The sequence below is a fragment of the Staurois parvus genome, unplaced genomic scaffold, assembly GCF_062004578.1.
Source record: "Staurois parvus isolate SC_StPar_1 unplaced genomic scaffold, SC_StPar_1.0 ptg000081l, whole genome shotgun sequence".
NCBI classification, from domain to species: domain Eukaryota; kingdom Metazoa; phylum Chordata; class Amphibia; order Anura; family Ranidae; genus Staurois; species Staurois parvus.
In genome coordinates this window covers 9134114-9155870 of record NW_028317877.1, presented here as the reverse complement: position 1 = coordinate 9155870, position 21757 = coordinate 9134114, and the positions used below count along the sequence as shown (strand labels likewise).

At 38.0% G+C, this 21757-nt stretch overlaps 1 long non-coding RNA gene across 2 annotated transcripts; it reads left to right on the top strand.

The window, feature by feature from the left end:
* The first annotated feature begins 17189 nt into the window (after positions 1-17189).
* On the top strand, positions 17190-20683 carry LOC149468679 (uncharacterized). Of its 2 annotated transcripts, none has more exons than XR_016311653.1 (3): positions 17190-17292; positions 20040-20117; positions 20531-20683. It is a non-coding gene; the product is annotated as an uncharacterized LOC149468679 (long non-coding RNA). The 2 variants fall into 2 exon arrangements; XR_016311654.1 differs by lacking the exon at positions 17190-17292 and adding an exon at positions 19614-19680.
* The last annotated feature ends 1074 nt before the right edge of the window (positions 20684-21757 follow it).

Below are 21757 nucleotides of genomic sequence, written 5' to 3'. Positions count from 1 at the left end.
AATCCCAACATATAAGAAAGTCCTTTCATTTGACTTATCTGCAGACATAAAAATCACAAGGATAAAAGCAAATTTCCACTTGATCACTCCGGTCTACCAAAAATAACTCTTGCAAATAATATTGCTATCTAACCCTAAACATAGTTCACAATTGTCAAACCAAGAACCTTGATGATTTTTATGTTGATTCCTAGGTTTCATGAGAAACGTTTTAATGAAATTGAGCTTTCTCCAAGTAACTTCATGAATGTTCTATCCAAGTAAGTCTGGTCACACAATACACCAAACAGAAGAGCACACTTCCAATACGTCATCACAGAAAAGTGCTCCGTTTGGAGTTTTGCGCGCTAATATGTCTGAAATGGCTGTTAGGGAAAGGCATTGTGGCTGTGGTTGCAGATAATCTGCTTCTCACCTTGGTCAAACAAGGTGACACTTACATGTTAAAAAACAAGGTTTTAAAGCCGAGATTTTTCTAATAAGGTACAGTGCTCTGCTTTGACTGAGTTGAAAGCATTGAAAGTAGAGGAATGGCCACTCTGGTGCTCCTCATTTCATCTGGAAGGTTTAACTCAGTTCCCACATTGCCCAATACAGGAAGCACTTTCTCACCAGCAATGGAACACAAGATAGTGCTTTGTTTTGGGTCATGTAAATAGGGACAAAAGTATCCAAGATCTTCTCTTATCTGAAAAAAAATGATTTTGATTAGAAAGTATGAAGTGAGGCTTACCTCATGGTTGAAAACAGCGATGGTTTTGAGTTATCTTCAGGTCTTCTATAAAAACACTTACTTCTCTCTAACTTCCAGGCCTTTATAAGCAAGGGGGAATACTCCATTATCCAATGAATACCCAGGTAAGTTTTCTTTTGTGTTGCAGAGGGAGGACATTCCAGTGGGTCAAATGTAAATAGGGTCTTGCCTCTCAAAGCCACAGGTGGTACCAGTTGCAATCTCAGCATAACAATAGGGCGTTTTTGGTAATGTAAACTCTATTCAGAGGTTTAAGCAACAGCTAATCTTAGCAGTTTTGATTATGAAGTAAAATCGGAATGTGTGAGCAGGTTAACTCTATATATTTTATACCTTTCACCTGAGGAATATTTCTGAAATTTAAAATATAGAAGATGCAGACAGCTTGGTTTCAGCTAAAAGCTGTTGTAAGTTAGCATATTCAAAAATTTGCAGGATTTTAAACTTCTTGAGAACTCTATGAACCAATGGTATTGTAGGTTATACATCCCAATGGGTATGTTAACTTCCATATTGTAACTTGCAACTATGAAAGCCAAAATCCAAAGTCACAGGGTATTGAAAAAAGCCACCAAAAAGCACTGTACCAAGGAGCATCTCTTCCTAAATTCTTTGACAGCATTTTGTTTAAAATGATTTAAAAGAATCAGAAAGAGTGTTTAGAAAATAAAACACATTTAGCCATGAAAAGCAATAGTCCTGCTTCCATCCCAAATATGTTTCAAATCACTTAACCAATGAAAAAGAATATGAGTATTCACAGTTTAAAGACCAACCAAACAAAAAGCACTCAGTGAAATCCCAACATATAAGAAAGTGCTTTCATTTGACTTATCTGCAGACATAAAAATCACAAGGATAAAAGCAAATTTCCACTTGATCACTCCGGTCTACCAAAAATAACTCTTGGAAATAATATTGCTATCTAACCCTAAACATAGTTCACAATTGTCAAACCAAGAACCTTGATGATTTTTATGTTGATTCCTAGGTTTCATGAGAAACGTTTTAATGAAATTGAGCTTTCTCCAAGTAACTTCATGAATGTTCGATCCAAGTAAGTCTGGTCACACAATACCCCAAACAGAAGAGCACACATTTTTAATACGTCATCACAGAAAAGTGCTCCGTTTGGAGTTTTGCGCGCTAATAAGTCTGAAATGGCTGTTAGGGAAAGGCATTGTGGCTGTGGTTGCAGATAATCTGCTTCTCACCTTGGTCAAACAAGGTGACACTTACATTTTAAAAAACAAGGTTTTAAAGCCGAGATTTTTCTAATAAGGTACAGTGCTCTGCTTTGACTGAGTTGAAAGCATTGAAAGTAGAGGACTGGCCACTCTGATGCTCCTCATTTCATCTGGAAGGTTTAACCCAGTTCCCACATTGCCCAAAACAGGAAGCTCTTTCTCACCAGCAATGGAACACAAGATAGTTCTTTGTTTTGGGTCATGTAAATAGGGACAAAAGTATCCAAGATCTTCTCTTATCTGAAAAAAAATGATTTTGATTAGAAAGTATGAAGTGAGGCTTACCTCATGGTTGAAAACAGCGATGGTTTTGAGTTATCTTCAGGTCTTCTTTAAACACTTACTTCTCTCTAACTTCCAAGCCTTTATAAGCAAGGGGGAATACTCCATTATCCAATGAATACCCAGGTAAGTTTTCTTTTGTGTTGCAGAGGGAGGACATTCCAGTGGGTCAAATGTAAATAGGGCCTTGCCTCTCAAAGCCACAGGTGGTACCAGTTGCAATCTCAGCATAACAATAGGGCGTTTTTGGTAATGTAAACTCTATTCAGAGGTTTAAGCAACAGCTAATCTTAGCAGTTTTGATTATGAAGTAAAATCCGAATGTGTGAGCAGGAGAACTCTATATATTTTATACCTTTCACCTGAGGAATATTTCTGAAATTTAAAATATAGAAGATGCAGACAGCTTGGTTTCAGCTAAAAGCTGTTGTAAGTTAGCATATTCAAAAATGTGCAGGATTTTAATCTTCTTGAGAACTCTATGAACCAATGGTATTGTAGGTTATACATCCCAATGGGTATGTTAACTTCCATATTGTAACTTGCAACTATGAAAGCCAAAATCCAAAGTCACAGGGTATAGAAAAAAGCCACCAAAAAGCACTGTACCAAGGAGCATCTCTTCCTAAATTCTTTGACAGCATTTTGTTTAAAATGATTTAAAAGAATCAGAAAGAGTGTTTAGAAAATAAAACACATTTAGCTATGCAAAGCAATAGTCCTGCTTCCATCCCAAATATGTTTCAAATCACTTAACCAATGAAAAAGAATATGAGTATTCACAGTTTAAAGACCAACCAAACAAAAAGCACTCAGTGAAATCCCAACATATAAGAAAGTGCTTTCATTTGACTTATCTGCAGACATAAAAATCACAAGGATAAAAGCAAATTTCCACTTGATCACTCCGGTCTACCAAAAATAACTCTTGCAAATAATATTGCTATCTAACCCTAAACATAGTTCACAATTGTCAAACCAAGAACCTTGATGATTTTTATGTTGATTCCTAGGTTTCATGAGAAACGTTTTAATGAAATTGAGCTTTCTCCAAGTAACTTCATGAATGTTCTATCCAAGTAAGTCTGGTCACACAATACCCCAAACAGAAGAGCACACATTTTTAATACGTCATCACAGAAAAGTGCTCCGTTTGGAGTTTTGCGCGCTAATAACTCTGAAATGGCTGTTAGGGAAAGGATTTGTGGCTGTGGTTGCAGATAATCTGCTTCTCACCTTGGTCAAACAAGGTGACACTTACATGTTAAAAAACAAGGTTTTAAAGCCGAGATTTTTCTAATAAGGTACAGTGCTCTGCTTTGACTAAGTTGAAAGCATTGAAAGTAGAGGACTGGCCACTCTGATGCTCCTCATTTCATCTGGAAGGTTTAACCCAGTTCCCACATTGCCCAAAACCGGAAGCACTTTCTCACCAGCAATGTAACACAAGATAGTGCTTTGTTTTGGGTCATGTAAATAGGGACAAAAGTATCCAAGATCTTCTCTTATCTGAAAAAAAATGATTTTGATTAGAAAGTATGAAGTGAGGCTTACCTCATGGTTGAAAACAGCGATGGTTTTGAGTTATCTTCAGGTCTTCTTTAAACACTTACTTCTCTCTAACTTCCAAGCCTTTATAAGCAAGGGGGAATACTCCATTATCCAATGAATACCCAGGTAAGTTTTCTTTTGTGTTGCAGAGGGAGGACATTCCAGTGGGTCAAATGTAAATAGGGCCTTGCCTCTCAAAGCCACAGGTGGTACCAGTTGCAATCTCAGCATAACAATAGGGCGTTTTTGGTAATGTAAACTCTATTCAGAGGTTTAAGCAACAGCTAATCTTAGCAGTTTTGATTATGAAGTAAAATCGGAATGTGTGAGCAGGAGAACTCTATATATTTTATACCTTTCACCTGAGGAATATTTCTGAAATTTAAAATATAGAAGATGCAGACAGCTTGGTTTCAGCTAAAAGCTGTTGTAAGTTAGCATATTCAAAAATGTGCAGGATTTTAATCTTCTTGAGAACTCTATGAACCAATGGTATTGTAGGTTATACATCCCAATGGGTATGTTAACTTCCATATTGTAACTTGCAACTATGAAAGCCAAAATCCAAAGTCACAGGGTATAGAAAAAAGCCACCAAAAAGCACTGTACCAAGGAGCATCTCTTCCTAAATTCTTTGACAGCATTTTGTTTAAAATGATTTAAAAGAATCAGAAAGAGTGTTTAGAAAATAAAACACATTTAGCTATGCAAAGCAATAGTCCTGCTTCCATCCCAAATATGTTTCAAATCACTTAACCAATGAAAAAGAATATGAGTATTCACAGTTTAAAGACCAACCAAACAAAAAGCACTCAGTGAAATCCCAACATATAAGAAAGTGCTTTCATTTGACTTATCTGCAGACATAAAAATCACAAGGATAAAAGCAAATTTCCACTTGATCACTCCGGTCTACCAAAAATAACTCTTGCAAATAATATTGCTATCTAACCCTAAACATAGTTCACAATTGTCAAACCAAGAACCTTGATGATTTTTATGTTGATTCCTAGGTTTCATGAGAAACGTTTTAATGAAATTGAGCTTTCTCCAAGTAACTTCATGAATGTTCTATCCAAGTAAGTCTGGTCACACAATACCCGAAACAGAAGAGCACACATTTTTAATACGTCATCACAGAAAAGTGCTCCGTTTGGATTTTTGCGCGCTAATAAGTCTGAAATGGCTGTTAGGGAAAGGCATTGTGGCTGTGGTTGCAGATAATCTGATTCTCACCTTGGTCAAACAAGGTGACACTTACATGTTAAAAAACAAGGTTTTAAAGCCGAGATTTTTCTAATAAGGTACAGTGCTCTGCTTTGACTAAGTTGAAAGCATTGAAAGTAGAGGACTGGCCACTCTGATGCTCCTCATTTCATCTGGAAGGTTTAACCCAGTTCCCACATTGCCCAAAACCGGAAGCACTTTCTCACCAGCAATGTAACACAAGATAGTGCTTTGTTTTGGGTCATGTAAATAGGGACAAAAGTATCCAAGATCTTCTCTTATCTGAAAAAAAATGATTTTGATTAGAAAGTATGAAGTGAGGCTTACCTCATGGTTCAAAACAGCGATGGTTTTGAGTTATCTTCAGGTCTTCTTTAAACACTTACTTCTCCCTAACTTCCATGCCTTTATAAGCAAGAGGGAATACTTCATTATCCAATGAATACCCAGGTAAGTTTTCTTTTGTGTTGCAGAGGGAGGACATTCCAGTGGGTCAAATGTAAATAGGGCCTTGCCTCTCAAAGCCACAGGTGGTACCAGTTGCAATCTCAGCATAACAATAGGGCGTTTTTGGTAATGTAAACTCTATTCAGAGGTTTAAGCAACAGCTAATCTTAGCAGTTTTGATTATGAAGTAAAATCCAAATGTGTGAGCAGGAGAACTCTATATATTTTATACCTTTCACCTGAGGAATATTTCTGAAATTTAAAATATAGAAGATGCAGACAGCTTGGTTTCAGCTAAAAGCTGTTGTAAGTTAGCATATTCAAAAATGTGCAGGATTTTAAACTTCTTGAGAACTCTATGAACCAATGGTATTGTAGGTTATACATCCCAATGGGTATGTTAACTTCCATATTGTAACTTGCAACTATGAAAGCCAAAATCCAAAGTCACAGGGTATAGAAAAAAGCCACCAAAAAGCACTGTACCAAGGAGCATCTCTTCCTAAATTCTTTGACAGCATTTTGTTTAAAATGATTTAAAAGAATCAGAAAGAGTGTTTAGAAAATAAAACACATTTAGCTATGCAAAGCAATAGTCCTGCTTCCATCCCAAATATGTTTCAAATCACTTAACCAATGAAAAAGAATATGAGTATTCACAGTTTAAAGACCAACCAAACAAAAAGCACTCAGTGAAATCCCAACATATAAGAAAGTGCTTTCATTTGACTTATCTGCAGACATAAAAATCACAAGGATAAAAGCAAATTTCCACTTGATCACTCCGGTCTACCAAAAATAACTCTTGCAAATAATATTGCTATCTAACCCTAAACATAGTTCACAATTGTCAAACCAAGAACCTTGATGATTTTTATGTTGATTCCTAGGTTTCATGAGAAACGTTTTAATGAAATTGAGCTTTCTCCAAGTAACTTCATGAATGTTCGATCCAAGTAAATCTGGTCACACAATACCCGAAACAGAAGATCACACATTTTTAATACATCATCACAGAAAAGTGCTCCGTTTGGAGTTTTGCGCGCTAATAAGTCTGAAATGGCTGTTAGGGAAAGGCATTGTGGCTGTGGTTGCAGATAATCTGCTTCTCACCTTGGTCAAACAAGGTGACACTTACATGTTAAAAAACAAGGTTTTAAAGCCGAGATTTTTCTAATAAGGTACAGTGCTCTGCTTTGACTGAGTTGAAAGCATTGAAAGTAGAGGACTGGCCACTCTGATGCTCCTCATTTCATCTGGAAGGTTTAACCCAGTTCCCACATTGCCCAAAACAGGAAGCACTTTCTCACCAGCAATGGAACACAAGATAGTGCTTTGTTTTGGGTCATGTAAATAGGGACAAAAGTATCCAAGATCTTCTCTTATCTGAAAAAAAATGATTTTGATTAGAAAGTATGAAGTGAGGCTTACCTCATGGTTGAAAACAGCGATGGTTTTGAGTTATCTTCAGGTCTTCTTTAAACACTTACTTCTCTCTAACTTCCAAGCCTTTATAAGCAAGGGGGAATACTCCATTATCCAATGAATACCCAGGTAAGTTTTCTTTTGTGTTGCAGAGGGAGGACATTCCAGTGGGTCAAATGTAAATAGGGCCTTGCCTCTCAAAGCCACAGGTGGTACCAGTTGCAATCTCAGCATAACAATAGGGCGTTTTTGGTAATGTAAACTCTATTCAGAGGTTTAAGCAACAACTAATCTTAGCAGTTTTGATTATGAAGTAAAATCGGAATGTGTGAGCAGGAGAACTCTATATATTTTATACCTTTCACCTGAGGAATATTTCTGAAATTTAAAATATAGAAGATGCAGACAGCTTGGTTTCAGCTAAAAGCTGTTGTAAGTTAGCATATTCAAAAATGTGCAGGATTTTAATCTTCTTGAGAACTCTATGAACCAATGGTATTGTAGGTTATACATCCCAATGGGTATGTTAACTTCCATATTGTAACTTGCAACTATGAAAGCCAAAATCCAAAGTCACAGGGTATAGAAAAAAGCCACCAAAAAGCACTGTACCAAGGAGCATCTCTTCCTAAATTCTTTGACAGCATTTTGTTTAAAATGATTTAAAAGAATCAGAAAGAGTGTTTAGAAAATAAAACACATTTAGCTATGCAAAGCAATAGTCCTGCTTCCATCCCAAATATGTTTCAAATCACTTAACCAATGAAAAAGAATATGAGTATTCACAGTTTAAAGACCAACCAAACAAAAAGCACTCAGTGAAATCCCAACATATAAGAAAGTGCTTTCATTTGACTTATCTGCAGACATAAAAATCACAAGGATAAAAGCAAATTTCCACTTGATCACTCCGGTCTACCAAAAATAACTCTTGCAAATAATATTGCTATCTAACCCTAAACATAGTTCACAATTGTCAAACCAAGAACCTTGATGATTTTTATTTTGATTCCTAGGTTTCATGATAAATGTTTTAATGAAATTGAGCTTTCTCCAAGTAACTTCATAAATGTTCTATCCAAGTAAGTCTGGTCACACAATACCCCAAACAGAAGAGCACACTTCCAATACGTCATCACAGAAAAGTGCTCCGTTTGGAGTTTTGCGAGCTAATATGTCTGAAATGGCTGTTAGGGAAAGGCATTGTGGCTGTGGTTGCAGATAATCTGCTTCTCACCTTGGTCAAACAAGGTGACACTTACATGTTAAAAAACAAGGTTTTAAAGCTGAGATTTTTCTAATAAGGTACAGTGCTCTGCTTTGACTGAGTTGAAAGCATTGAAAGTAAAGGACTGGCCACTCTGATGCTCCTCATTTCATCTGGAAGGTTTAACCCAGTTCCCACATTGCCCAAAACAGGAAGCACTTTCTCACCAGCAATGGAACACAAGATAGTGCTTTGTTTTGGGTCATGTAAATAGGGACAAAAGTATCCAAGATCTTCTCTTATCAGAAAAAAATGATTTTGATTAGAAAGTATGAAGTGAGGCTTACCTCATGGTTGAAAACAGCGATGGTTTTGAGTTATCTTCAGGTCTTCTTTAAACACTTACTTCTCTCTAACTTCCAGGCCTTTATAAGCAAGGGGGAATACTCCATTATCCAATGAATACCCAGGTAAGTTTTCTTTTGTGTTGCAGAGGGAGGACATTCCAGTGGGTCAAATGTAAATAGGGCCTTGCCTCTCAAAGCCACAGGTGGTACCAGTTGCAATCTCAGCATAACAATAGGGCGTTTTTGGTAATGTAAACTCTATTCAGAGGTTTAAGCAACAGCTAATCTTAGCAGTTTTGATTATGAAGTAAAATCCGAATGTGTGAGCAGCAGAACTCTATATATTTTATACCTTTCACCTGAGGAATATTTCTGAAATTTAAAATATAGAAGATGCAGACAGCTTGGTTTCAGCTAAAAGCTGTTGTAAGTTAGCATATTCAAAAATTTGCAGGATTTTAAACTTCTTGAGAACTCTATGAACCAATGGTATTGTAGGTTATACATCCCAATGGGTATGTTAACTTCCATATTGTAACTTGCAACTATGAAAGCCAAAATCCAAAGTCACAGGGTATAGAAAAAAGCCACCAAAAAGCACTGTACCAAGGAGCATCTCTTCCTAAATTCTTTGACAGCATTTTGTTTAAAATGATTTAAAAGAATCAGAAAGAGTGTTTAGAAAATAAAACACATTTAGCTATGCAAAGCAATAGTCCTGCTTCCATCCCAAATATGTTTCAAATCACTTAACCAATGAAAAAGAATATGAGTATTCACAGTTTAAAGACCAACCAAACAAAAAGCACGCAGTGAAATCCCAACATATAAGAAAGTCCTTTCATTTGACTTATCTGCAGACATAAAAATCACAAGGATAAAAGCAACTTTCCACTTGATCACTCCGGTCTACCAAAAATAACTCTTGGAAATAATATTGCTATCTAACCCTAAACATAGTTCACAATTGTCAAACCAAGAACCTTGATGATTTTTATGTTGATTCCTAGGTTTCATGAGAAACGTTTTAATGAAATTGAGCTTTCTCCAAGTAACTTCATGAATGTTCTATCCAAGTAAGTCTGGTCACACAATACCCCAAACAGAAGAGCACACTTCCAATACGTCATCACAGAAAAGTGCTCCGTTTGGAGTTTTGCGCGCTAATATGTCTGAAATGGCTGTTAGGGAAAGGCATTGTGGCTGTGGTTGCAGATAATCTGCTTCTCACCTTGGTCAAACAAGGTGACACTTACATGTTAAAAAACAAGGTTTTAAAGCCGAGATTTTTCTAATAAGGTACAGTGCTCTGCTTTGACTGAGTTGAAAGCATTGAAAGTAGAGGACTGGCCACTCTGATGCTCCTCATTTCATCTGGAAGGTTTAACCCAGTTCCCACATTGCCCAAAACAGGAAGCACTTTCTCACCAGCAATGGAACACAAGATAGTGCTTTGTTTTGGATCATGTAAATAGGGACAAAAGTATCCAAGATCTTCTCTTATCTGAAAAAAAATGATTTTGATTAGAAAGTATGAAGTGAGGTTTACCTCATGGTTGAAATCAGCGATGGTTTTGAGTTATATTCAGGTCTTCTTTAAACACTTACTTCTCTCTAACTTCCAGGCCTTTATAAGCAAGGGGGAATACTCCATTATCCAATGAATACCCAGGTAAGTTTTCTTTTGTGTTGCAGAGGGAGGACATTCCAGTGGGTCAAATGTAAATAGGGCCTTGCCTCTCAAAGCCACAGGTGGTACCAGTTGCAATCTCAGCATAACAATAGGGCATTTTTGGTAATGTAAACTCTATTCAGAGGTTTAAGCAACAGCTAATCTTAGCAGTTTTGATTATGAAGTAAAATCGGAATGTGTGAGCAGGAGAACTCTATATATTTTATACCTTTCACCTGAGGAATATTTCTGAAATTTAAAATATAGAAGATGCAGACAGCTTGGTTTTAACTAAAAGCTGTTGTAAGTTAGCATATTCAAAAATGTGCAGGATTTTAAACTTCTTGAGAACTCTATGAACCAATGGTATTGTAGGTTATACATCCCAATGGGTATGTTAACTTCCATATTGTAACTTGCAACTATGAAAGCCAAAATCCAAAGTCACAGGGTATAGAAAAAAGCCACCAAAAAGCACTGTACCAAGGAGCATCTCTTTCTAAATTCTTTGACAGCATTTTGTTTAAAATGATTTAAAAGAATCAGAAAGAGTGTTTAGAAAATAAAACACATTTAGCTATGCAAAGCAATAATCCTGCTTCCATCCCAAATATGTTTCAAATCACTTAACCAATGAAAAAGAATATGAGTATTCACAGTTTAAAGACCAACCAAACAAAAAGCACTCAGTGAAATCCCAACATATAAGAAAGTGCTTTCATTTGACTTATCTGCAGACATAAAAATCACAAGGATAAAAGCAAATTTCCACTTGATCACTCCGGTCTACCAAAAATAACTCTTGGAAATAATATTGCTATCTAACCCTAAACATAGTTCACAATTGTCAAACCAAGAACCTTGATGATTTTTATTTTGATTCCTAGGTTTCATGATAAATGTTTTAATGAAATTGAGCTTTCTCCAAGTAACTTCATAAATGTTCTATCCAAGTAAGTCTGGTCACACAATACCCCAAACAGAAGAGCACACTTCCAATACGTCATCACAGAAAAGTGCTCCGTTTGGAATTTTGCGAGCTAATAAGTCTGAAATGGCTGTTAGGGAAAGGCATTGTGGCTGTGGTTGCAGATAATCTGCTTCTCACCTTGGTCAAACAAGGTGACACTTACATGTTAAAAAACAAGGTTTTAAAGCTGAGATTTTTCTAATAAGGTACAGTGCTCTGCTTTGACTGAGTTGAAAGCATTGAAAGTAAAGGACTGGCCACTCTGATGCTCCTCATTTCATCTGGAAGGTTTAACCCAGTTCCCACATTGCCCAAAACAGGAAGCACTTTCTCACCAGCAATGGAACACAAGATAGTGCTTTGTTTTGGGTCATGTAAATAGGGACAAAAGTATCCAAGATCTTCTCTTATCAGAAAAAAATGATTTTGATTAGAAAGTATGAAGTGAGGCTTACCTCATGGTTGAAAACAGCGATGGTTTTGAGTTATCTTCAGGTCTTCTTTAAACACTTACTTCTCTCTAACTTCCAGGCCTTTATAAGCAAGGGGGAATACTCCATTATCCAATGAATACCCAGGTAAGTTTTCTTTTGTGTTGCAGAGGGAGGACATTCCAGTGGGTCAAATGTAAATAGGGCCTTGCCTCTCAAAGCCACAGGTGGTACCAGTTGCAATCTCAGCATAACAATAGGGCGTTTTTGGTAATGTAAACTCTATTCAGAGGTTTAAGCAACAGCTAATCTTAGCAGTTTTGATTATGAAGTAAAATCGGAATGTGTGAGCAGGAGAACTCTATATATTTTATACCTTTCACCTGAGGAATATTTCTGAAATTTAAAATATAGAAGATGCAGACAGCTTGGTTTTAACTAAAAGCTGTTGTAAGTTAGCATATTCAAAAATGTGCAGGATTTTAAACTTCTTGAGAACTCTATGAACCAATGGTATTGTAGGTTATACATCCCAATGGGTATGTTAACTTCCATATTGTAACTTGCAACTATGAAAGCCAAAATCCATAGTCACAGGGTATAGAAAAAAGCCACCAAAAAGCACTGTACCAAGGAGCATCTCTTTCTAAATTCTTTGACAGCATTTTGTTTAAAATGATTTAAAAGAATCAGAAAGAGTGTTTAGAAAATAAAACACATTTAGCTATGCAAAGCAATAATCCTGCTTCCATCCCAAATATGTTTCAAATCACTTAACCAATGAAAAAGAATATGAGTATTCACAGTTTAAAGACCAACCAAACAAAAAGCACTCAGTGAAATCCCAACATATAAGAAAGTGCTTTCATTTGACTTATCTGCAGACATAAAAATCACAAGGATAAAAGCAAATTTCCACTTGATCACTCCGGTCTACCAAAAATAACTCTTGGAAATAATATTGCTATCTAACCCTAAACATAGTTCACAATTGTCAAACCAAGAACCTTGATGATTTTTATTTTGATTCCTAGGTTTCATGATAAATGTTTTAATGAAATTGAGCTTTCTCCAAGTAACTTCATAAATGTTCTATCCAAGTAAGTCTGGTCACACAATACCCCAAACAGAAGAGCACACTTCCAATACGTCATCACAGAAAAGTGCTCCGTTTGGAGTTTTGCGAGCTAATAAGTTTGAAATGGCTGTTAGGGAAAGGCATTGTGGCTGTGGTTGCAGATAATCTGCTTCTCACCTTGGTCAAACAAGGTGACACTTACATGTTAAAAAACAAGGTTTTAAAGCTGAGATTTTTCTAATAAGGTACAGTGCTCTGCTTTGACTGAGTTGAAAGCATTGAAAGTAAAGGACTGGCCACTCTGATGCTCCTCATTTCATCTGGAAGGTTTAACCCAGTTCCCACATTGCCCAAAACAGGAAGCACTTTCTCACCAGCAATGGAACACAAGATAGTGCTTTGTTTTGGGTCATGTAAATAGGGACAAAAGTATCCAAGATCTTCTCTTATCAGAAAAAAATGATTTTGATTAGAAAGTATGAAGTGAGGCTTACCTCATGGTTGAAAACAGCGATGGTTTTGAGTTATCTTCAGGTCTTCTTTAAACACTTACTTCTCTCTAACTTCCAGGCCTTTATAAGCAAGGGGGAATACTCCATTATCCAATGAATACCCAGGTAAGTTTTCTTTTGTGTTGCAGAGGGAGGACATTCCAGTGGGTCAAATGTAAATAGGGCCTTGCCTCTCAAAGCCACAGGTGGTACCAGTTGCAATCTCAGCATAACAATAGGGCGTTTTTGGTAATGTAAACTCTATTCAGAGGTTTAAGCAACAGCTAATCTTAGCAGTTTTGATTATGAAGTAAAATCCGAATGTGTGAGCAGGAGAACTCTATATATTTTATACCTTTCACCTGAGGAATATTTCTGAAATTTAAAATATAGAAGATGCAGACAGCTTGGTTTCAGCTAAAAGCTGTTGTAAGTTAGCATATTCAAAAATGTGCAGGATTTTAATCTTCTTGAGAACTCTATGAACCAATGGTATTGTAGGTTATACATCCCAATGGGTATGTTAACTTCCATATTGTAACTTGCAACTATGAAAGCCAAAATCCAAAGTCACAGGGTATAGAAAAAAGCCACCAAAAAGCACTGTACCAAGGAGCATCTCTTCCTAAATTCTTTGACAGCATTTTGTTTAAAATGATTTAAAAGAATCAGAAAGAGTGTTTAGAAAATAAAACACATTTAGCTATGCAAAGCAATAGTCCTGCTTCCATCCCAAATATGTTTCAAATCACTTAACCAATGAAAAAGAATATGAGTATTCACAGTTTAAAGACCAACCAAACAAAAAGCACTCAGTGAAATCCCAACATATAAGAAAGTGCTTTCATTTGACTTATCTGCAGACATAAAAATCACAAGGATAAAAGCAAATTTCCACTTGATCACTCCGGTCTACCAAAAATAACTCTTGGAAATAATATTGCTATCTAACCCTAAACATAGTTCACAATTGTCAAACCAAGAACCTTGATGATTTTTATGTTGATTCCTAGGTTTTATGAGAAACGTTTTAATGAAATTGAGCTTTCTCCAAGTAACTTCATGAATGTTCTATCCAAGCAAGTCTGGTCACACAATACACCAAACAGAAGAGCACACTTCCAATACGTCATCACAGAAAAGTGCTCGTTTGGAGTTTTGCGCTCTAATATGTCTGAAATGGCTGTTAGGGAAAGGCATTGTGGCTGTGGTTGCAGATAATCTGCTTCTCACCTTGGTCAAAAAAGGTGACACTTACATGTTAAAAAACAAGGTTTTAAAGCCGAGATTTTTCTAATAAGGTACAGTGCTCTGCTTTGACTGAGTTGAAAGCATTGAAAGTAGAGGACTGGCCACTCTGATGCTCCTCATTTCATCTGGAAGGTTTAACCCAGTTCCCACATTGCCCAATACAGGAAGCACTTTCTCACCAGCAATGGAACACAAGATAGTGCTTTGTTTTGGGTCATGTAAATAGGGACAAAAGTATCCAAGATCTTCTCTTATCTGAAAAAAAATGATTTTGATTAGAAAGTATGAAGTGAGGCTTACCTCATGGTTGAAAACAGCGATGGTTTTGAGTTATCTTCAGGTCTTCTTTAAACACTTACTTCTCTCTAACTTCCAAGCCTTTATAAGCAAGGGGGAATACTCCATTATCCAATGAATACCCAGGTAAGTTTTCTTTTGTGTTGCAGAGGGAGGACATTCCAGTGGGTCAAATGTAAATAGGGCCTTGCCTCTCAAAGCCACGGGTGGTACCAGTTGCAATCTCAGCATAACAACAGGGCGTTTTTGGTAATGTAAACTCTATTCAGAGGTTTAAGCAACAGCTAATCTTAGCAGTTTTGATTATGACGTAAAATCCGAATGTGTGAGCAGGAGAACTCTATATATTTTATACCTTTCACCTGAGGAATATTTCTGAAATTTAAAATATAGAAGATGCAGACAGCTTGGTTTCAGCTAAAAGCTGTTGTAAGTTAGCATATTCAAAAATTTGCAGGATTTTAAACTTCTTGAGAACTCTATGAACCAATGGTATTGTAGGTTATACATCCCAATGGGTATGTTAACTTCCATATTGTAACTTGCAACTATGAAAGCCAAAATCCAAAGTCACAGGGTATAGAAAAAAGCCACCAAAAAGCACTGTACCAAGGAGCATCTCTTCCTAAATTCTTTGACAGCATTTTGTTTAAAATGATTTAAAAGAATCAGAAAGAGTGTTTAGAAAATAAAACACATTTAGCTATGCAAATCAATAGTCCTGCTTCCATCCCAAATATGTTTCAAATCACTTAACCAATGAAAAAGAATATGAGTATTCACAGTTTAAAGACCAACCAAACAAAAAGCACTCAGTGAAATCCCAACATATAAGAAAGTGCTTTCATTTGACTTATCTGCAGACATAAAAATCACAAGGATAAAAGCAAATTTCCACTTGATCACTCCGGTCTACCAAAAATAACTCTTGCAAATAATATTGCTATCTAACCCTAAACATAGTTCACAATTGTCAAACCAAGAACCTTGATGATTTTTATGTTGATTCCTACACTGTAAAATCCAATAGCTTTCCCAACTTAGATATATTTGTTAATTTTACTCATATATCAAAAATATGCCTTCTTACTAGTGTTTATTAAGTTAGAGTTAATTGCAAGGTAATGAAACCATTTTACTTATTTTTTTGAGTGAAACCAACTTAAAATAATCAAGTTGCAACAAAAGACGCAATGGCAATACTACACCAGTACAAGGAAGAAATGCATTAACTGTCCTTAAAGCCCAACTCTGGGCAAAAATAAATAAATTCCTATGCAGAGGAGCTTTGCGTGCACTGAAAGGGTTAACTGCTTGTTTTTGCAGGGGAGAAAAGCTTAAACTCAGCAGATCCTCCGATACTGCAAATGGCACCCCCCCACAATCCAACAGTGGACTATTCCTCACATCCTCATGTCCTGCAGGTCTATGGGCTTGATGATATCAGGACCAGTTCACTACTCAAGAATGCCATATCATGGGGGGTGGGGGTGCATGAGCTGCAGGGATCAGTTTTGTACAGGGAGAATTGAAAGATCAGGTAAGTATATCTCCTTTCTCTCACCACTAGACAAAAATGGGTAGTTAACCCTTGCAGTCCCACTGCAATGTTATTAATTTTCCTGGAGTTGGGATTTAAGTGATACTAAAGACTAAACAATTTTTCCTGCATTAAGGTGATAAATGTTTAGGTAATATTATCGCCCCCTCACTCCCCTTATTACACTTGATCCAGCGCTATGTCTGTCTGTAAAGCGGCTTTCTCTTCTGACTTTCAAGTCTAACAGGCATTGCTGAGGCAGATGCTCCTGCTGTCATCAAAGCCAGTGAAGAGAGATTGAGGTATTAGGTGGAGCCAGAGTCTGTCAATTGACACAGACAGCGGCTCAGGATTGAGCCTGCAGGTGTACCACCATAGGAAGCTCACTTAGAACATGAGGAGCCATGAGCGCCAAAAAAGGACAATTGGGGGAATTACAAAGAGCAGAAAAGTATAAACCTTTGTTATTATTTTAAATTGTGTTTACAATCACTTTAGTTCAGTGTTTATGAAGGTACTGCTGCAAATGTATTAAAAATGCCCTAACAGGCAGCCAGTTACAGTACATTTTCCCCTGCTGGCTCTTTTTATCACAGTGCTGCCTTTCTGCTGCTTTTTGGTCATTTAAGGAGGAGAAAGGGTTAGCCCTCTTGCACATGGGAGTGAAAAACACCTTGTGTTTTACTGATCTCTAATCAGATGTATTGATGTCTATGACACAATGCACACTACTGACTAAACATTAATAAAGCAGCACTGAGTAAAGTGTGCAAGAAAATAATACAAAGTACACTTAGTCTCTGTCTATACTCTGTACATAATCATTTACATGCACACAGGAATACAAGTATACAGCCTCAATCATTATTTGTCCTATCTCCAGTCACCTACAATTTCCTCCTCCCTACTTCCAATAGGACATAGGCTTATTAGTGACAGACAGTTGTCTGCACCAATGAGAAGCAGAGTTCCCAGCTAAGCTACAACAGTATGCAGGCAGAAGACACGTGGACATCAGACTGGAAGGACGTCCAGGAGAAAGAAGAGCTGCTGAAGAGGGTGTGAGAGACACGGAGTGAATACAGTGGGAAATATGGGGAATTGGACTTGAAGGATGGACTTGAAGACAGATCTGAGATGTAGTGGAGGTGTCTGAGCAGTGTGAGCTGCAGAGAGGAAGCGCGCGGGAAAGTCCATGTGCTGTAATATGCCACTCCTCCTTGGTGTTCAGTGTCTGATTCTCCTGAGAGCTGTGTGTGATCAGGAAGGTGGGGGCTGAGGTCTGTGTGTGATCAGGAAGGTGGGGGGCTGAGGTCTGTGTGTGATCAGGAAGGTGGGGGCTGTGTGAGTTGGAGTGAGGAAGAGTGGGGGAAAAGCTGAGTTGTGTGACTGCCATCCCTCTTGGGATTTAGTTTCATCTCTGGAGGTGAGTGTGTGTTACACTGTGATCTGGAGAGAGGGAGTGCATGGGAAAAGCTAAGTTCTGTTCAATGTGTACTTCCATATCTGTGTCCCTCTGCAGTCTGGGGTGGGGGGCAATGTGCAGCAGTCTCAGTGTGTGTTTTTTCTCTCCCTCATGCCCCAGTTTGGTAGATTTTTTTCCTCTCCTTTTACTGCTTTCACCAAGAGTAGAAGAATCTAAAACAGGAATAAAGGCAAAATTTTAGAATTGGAGACAAACTTTCTGGTGATCCTGGTGGCTACCATGGATTTCCCTTCACTTTCAGTGTTGGCTATGAAACACAAATTAACCTGTTTCACACCGCCTCCGCGCACATATATGGCAACAGGGCGGCACGTGCAGGCTAAATCCCATAACTGTACTTCGAGGGTGCAGGCAGGCAGGTGAGGTGCCCACATGCTCCGCTGTCACTGTCTCCAAACACAGCGGGAGACAGCGCAGGTATCCGGCGGGCTCGATTGCCACCAGCTACCCGACAATCTTCACTATGAGAGGAGAACGGCGAGCCGCCTATGTAAACAAGGCAGCTCACGGTTCTCTCGGTAAGGAGCCGAAGGATCCCCGCCTCCCTGTCATCAGGAGGCAGATCACTCTGCTCCATTGGACAGCCCAGCTCCCCTCACAGTTAGAACATGCCCAGGGAACACACTTAACCCCTCCCTATCTCACTAGTGTTAGCACCTTCCCTCCCAGTGACACCAATACAGAAAAAGTGCTTTTTTTTTAGCACTGATCTCTGTATTGGTGTCACTGGTTCCCAAAATGGTTCACAAGTGTGCGCACCAATGTCACAGTACTGCTAAAAATTGCTGATCGCCACTATTACTAGTAAAAATCATATAAAAATAAAAACCATAAATCTTTCCTGTAGTCTGTAGACACTATAACTTTTGCGCAAACCGATCAATATATGTCTATTGGGATTTTTTTTTACTAAAAACATAGAGCAGAATACATATCGGCCAAAATTGATGAAGAAAATTGACTTTTTCTTACATTTTTTTTATTGGCTATGCATTATAGCAGAAAGTAAAAAATGTATATTTTTTTCAAAATTGTTGCTCTGTTTTTGTTTATAGCGCAAAAAGTAAAAACCGCACAGGTGATCAAATACCACCAAAAGAAAGCTCTATTTATGGGAAAAAAAGAACATCGATTCTGTTTCGGTACCATGTCACATGACCGTGCAATTGTCAGTTAAAGTAACGCAGTGCTGTATTGCAAAAAATGGCCTGGTCAGGAAGGGGGCAAATCCTTCTGCGGCTAAAGTGGTTAATAGGAAATCTCTTGAGTTGGACAGGGATGACAGAAAACTAATGGGTTTTAATAACTGCCTTTATCAAAAAACTTTTTGCCTTCAGATTTTCTCACATTGCTAATTATATATTGTACTTAATTGTAACTTAAATACTGAAATTTGCACTTACAACTGTAATTGTCAAAATGGCAGTAAACACTTGGCTGTGTCAGTAAATTGTGGGTGTCTTATCAGTAAATTTATTTTGGTAGGTTGGCAACCCTGTAGATGGAGTGTGGACACTGATCATCTGGGGCCTGGGGGGCGCAGTTACGGACTACCAGCAAGGAGGATGGGGGTGTGGCCACCAACCAGCAAGGGGAGGGGTGCATGCGGCCATGGACTGGCAAGAAAAGGATGCAGCCAACAAGCACTATTTGAATGGGGGAGCAGCCACTGATCGCCAGGGGCTTGGCGTCTGACCACCAGGAGCACATTGTGCTGTCTGTCTACAATCACTCTGTTCTATGAATGCTTGTATGGTGGCAATCTTCAAACCTATTGTGGGGGGGGGGCGCTGGATGAAAAACACTTAACCACAAAGGACAAGGGGCACAGACACAGCTTTTATTACAGTTATTTATGACCATTTTTCCTGTACTCTACTCTTTCAGTCAACAACGATCCATTCTACGGAGGAGGATTTTACCTTGTGTGATGGTAATCCTTGATCCATAATTACCGACTGGACAGTCTCTGCCATTGTGAGTATTTTCTGGGGTCCACAAACACTGACCACATGGGGGAGTGGATGCAGATACTGCCCACCAAGAAGGGCACAAAAGCCTGTGTTCAGGATGGAGGCAGTAAATATAAACTGCATTACAAACCAGTGAACTCTGGATGCTGCCTTAAACCATTGAACTTATCCTAACCACTTAACTTAAAATTGAATGTTTCATTTAATATTTTATTGTAGTATTTTTTTTCAATGTTTGCTGTAGTTTCCTATGCTTATAAAGAATGTACATACGGTATCAAAGACTGTGTCTGTCTGTAATCTACTAGCCACTAGGTTGTAAGGGGGAACTTATTTTTAAGTAAGGAATTGTGTCCTTTTCAGAAGAATTGCTCACAGCAGCTGCCTGAGATCTCTTCCTTGAACAGACTCTTTGTCAAAGTGGGCTTCAGTACACTGGAGGTATGATGCCAATAGCTAGTAATATTTTAATGGATTTTCCTGCAATAGGTCTACTTAGAACTCTGCCTTTCAAACTTCTGAGCTCTGGTTCACAAAACTACTGAACTATACATGTAGAATTCAGTAGTTTGTAAGGCAGAGTTCAGTAGTTGGTAAGTAAATTTAGGAGTTAAGCAGTTTTGTGTTGGCTTACAAACCAATGCTCTCTGAATGCAGAGTTTAGTAGTTGGTAAGGAAGAAAAGTCTACCTTACAAACCATTGAACTTCACAGGTAAAGGTGAGGAAAAAGCTGGGGGAACCACAGTTAGAGGGAGGACAAGGATCTGCCTGCTGGGGCACTGGAGAATTTGGGAGAAACTTATTCAAATATTAGGGCAAAAGAGATTTTTTTTGTTTTGTTTTTGTGTTGTAGGTGTTTGCAGAGTTCAATAGAATAGCCACCACAAATCTGCAAAATAACTTTTTTGATGCCCTGGATCGATACGCACCACGCTTTGTCACAATCTTCAAGTCCAAGAAAGGAAGTTTTGGAGAGACATTGTCCATGTTTGTGCAGCAAATTAATTCAGAGGGGAGTCTACTGCAACCCTCTTTTTGTTTGTTCTCAACTTACAAAACCTTTCTTGATTCACTTTGTTGTAATATACAGAAATATGTAAGATACCATAAATGTACAACCTGTAACCTCTACTACTATCCCTTTTGGCCTATGTTGTTACCTGTATTGATTTCAATATTTTAAAGTGGTCTTGAGAAGTTGTGATCCAATGATGTTAAAACATCGAAGCTATGGGTGTAATTTAAATAACTTCATTCAGTAACTTTCCTGAACTGTCAAATAGTGTGATATTTGTTTCATAAACATGTAGGTTTACATTTTATGCAATATTAAACTGAACTTTTGATAATTTACTTCTAGAAACCTGATGTGACAGCAATGCACACCCTTGTGCTCCGAGGCTTCCCTGTTCTACTTGGTGATGACCCCAGTACATTCTACATCACCTGCTTCGTAAGTTATCATAGTTGCACCTTGGCAGTTGTGGGGAGATTTGCTTTGTATTCCTTAGAAATACAGATTAATACTTATTATATCACTAGTACAGTGGTGGGCATGGCAGTTTATAAAATGTAATCCCTTAGTGAGGGAGGGTAAAACAAATGTTAATGCCTGAACACAATTTTGCAACTTAGACGTGTTAGTAGAACTGTATCATTACAACTACTTTGTGTATCCAGATGGATTATACCCTTTTTTGTGTGTGTATATAGCTATCTAATTTAAAGTGATATTAAAGTCCTTGTGTGTTTTTTTGTTTAAATATAACAAACGTGTTATACTTACTACCTTTTGTGCAGTTGGTTTTGCACAAAGCAGCCCAGACCCTCCTATTCTCGGGTCTCCTGCTGGCACTCCTGGCCCCTCCCTCCTGCTGAGTGCCCCTACAGCAAGCAGCTGTATGGGGCAATTGTGCCAAGGCTGTGTGTGTCCCACCTCCTCTCTCTCCTCATTGGCTCACTGACTTTGAATGCAATGGGAGGTAATGGTGCCCCACTGCTGTCTCAGTTAATGAGGACCTGCTGCACACAGAAGGTGCTTTATCCTAATGCATAGATGCATTAAAATAAAAACCTGCCT